Below are 2,724 nucleotides of genomic sequence, written 5' to 3' on the forward strand. Positions count from 1 at the left end.
CCGACATATTCATATTAAATAACCGTTTCATAAGAAATACCTTGTTTGAGGCTGAGGGTTTTTCATATAGTTTCAACAATGTCTGCATCAAACCCTCTGTCGTGGTTTCCTTCGAAATGTTGAAGGCGACTGACGCAGCAAGGCACAACCGTATTTTTCTGAGTGCCTTTCTATCGAGAAGGTTCCATTCTTCGTCTTTCATACCCGTCGGCATCTTTGTTTTTCTGCCCAATGGTAGGTATAGATCTTTCTGATACAGATAATCTTCCATCTGCATCTTCCACAGCGAGAAGTTTTGGCTGTTAAATTTCTCGACCCTAAACTTACCATCTTCCGCCATTGCTCCCACTCGAACCAGGAACCCTTCTTTCCTGCGAGTTTATCAGCCAAATAGACCTTCGGCTCTGATACCAGTTGTTAGAAAATTATATATTACGGAGCAATGGAACACATAAAATATTGCAGAAATATAAACACAGAAAATGCACAAAACAAGAGAGACACAGATATACGTGGTTCACCCAGTTTGGGCTATGTCCACCTCGAACAACCAGTCCTTCCTTTCTATTATCCAGCAAAATGAAGAGACACAACCTACAGCAAATCCGCTGTAATATCCTCTGTTTTCTCTCACAGTCTCACCTCTTTGTTTCTCGCTCACAGAATACACATCTATCACACAGCCTCAAATACAATACCCTCATACAAAGAGAGGGGTTGCCTTCTAGGGAAAAAAACCCTAAACTAAACATAAGTTCTACCGTCAGATCATCCGCCTAATGAACGGCCCAGATTGACTAGAAATTACTATACTTTTACAAGGCAATTTTACAGCTGTTTTTAGCTTTGGGGGCGCTGCCCCCGAAACCCCCCGCCAGGGGGGGGCTCCCAAAGGTCGCAGCCGCCCCCCCTTGGACCCCCCCTGCAACGAACATTTTACGGGCGGCGTTGCCGCCCCCATTTCAAGCTGGGGTCCTGGCGATACCTTTGAATATAGAAGATAATCAGGCTCCACACCCAACATCACCCTCGAGTCACTCTATAGGTGCAGATATCTTAGCACAAAGACCTCCCAACTCTATTTGGATCACCGCAATTTCAGCAACGCACTAAGTGGCCACCTGCTGGACTTCTTCCATGCACTGTTCAATGACTGCTGCTCTGAATATTCTGCTGAGTTGCCTGCAGTTTCGTGAGATTTCCTTCAGTGGAGGCTATGATAGTGTAAGCCTCATCTATCCATGGTTGTAGGTGTGCTTTTAAGACAGTTCTTTGTGCCGAGCAACATCCACCTATTCCTTGAGCACCTTTGCCTCCTGCATTTGTGCAAGCCTCTGTGTAAGGGAAATAGTTTGCGCAGTCCCTTTTACCTCATCATACCTCTATTAGAGCTCACACGCCTTTGTCTCTAGGTGCTCTACGTTCGGGTCCTCTTGTAGGGTGGTTAGGACCTCAAATGACTATTCTAAAAGATGCATGCAGTCTTCCACTACACTATCAACCGCCGCCATTGTTGTTGTAACAGGGGTGGTACATTGTTACCTGATCTCTAGTGGAGTTGAAGGTTGAGCCTTCGATTACAGTTCTGTGATCTACAGGTTCAACTCCAGCTGAACCTTGGCCATCTCTGCTTGAGCGTCACGCACCCCTGTTGCCCATTTGTGGATGTGCGCCTCCACTGGTTCGTCTGCCTAAATGTCCAACCTCGAGACCATCCAGCAGGCTTCCTCCATAACCTCCATTATCTGCTTATTCTGCTCTACTGCTTTGTTGTGCTGCAAGCCCAACTGCTCAATGTTTATGTGCTGCTCACTCATCACCTGCAGAGCGCGACTATCCCAGGCCCTGAGTTCCGCAGTGACTCCATCCTGTAAGAAGTAGAGTGTCTCCTGTGGGAGCACAACCATGTTCAATCCTACCCTTTTCAGACTGCTAACCATAGGCCTGTCACCCTCATTTTTTGTAGTGAGCACCCCATTAGGTAGCAGTACCGCATTGGTCACCCTTATGCACAACATCTCCACGGTAGCTGAAGTGCCAATTGCGAGGCTGGTGGACACTGTGCCAGCCTATGGAGTGCGAACCTGCAACTCCTATAGTTTTGTTCAAAGAGCCCCCAATACCAGATGTCGTTGTTCTTCAAATTTTTGGAGGGCCATCATGGTGACATCCCTCACTTTTTCTCCGATGTCATCCAAATTCCCCTCAGTGAGGATGATTGGGTCAAAAAACATTTTAGATGCCTTGCTTTTCTTTCGTGAAATTGCCTTCTCTCGCGGTCACAGACACTTGAGTTGGGTGGACGTCATCTGCGAGTCTGCGCCAACTTGTTCTATATTTGTTTATGCTTTAGTTCTGAGTGAAGGTGACTTCTATCCTTCATGCTCTTCTTCCCCTATTTTCTACTGTTCTGCCACTTTCGTGGCATTGCTCGCTACCTGGGCCTTAGCCTCTACTTCCTCTTTTTTGCAGCTTCCTGATAATAAAGGCAGTCACTGGGGCGCGGTGGTAATGCGGCACCCAGAGTAGGTTAAGCAACCCGACTTTCTCTACACCTATGATCCATGTTTGCGATTCCAATTGAATTGTTCCAACGATCATGTCAATCCTCTGGCACATTAGCTTCTCAGTCTCTAAGTACGGGAAATTCTCGTGGTCTGCGAGGTCCCGATCTTCAAACTTCAACACAAGAACCCGCCCGAAGTGTGGTCCCTCAAAAAAATA

This window comes from Pinus tabuliformis, chromosome 5_2 (genome assembly GCF_031772625.1).
Source record: "Pinus tabuliformis cultivar Carrire ecotype Pingquan chromosome 5_2, CPIR1, whole genome shotgun sequence".
Classification (NCBI taxonomy): domain Eukaryota; kingdom Viridiplantae; phylum Streptophyta; class Pinopsida; order Pinales; family Pinaceae; genus Pinus; species Pinus tabuliformis.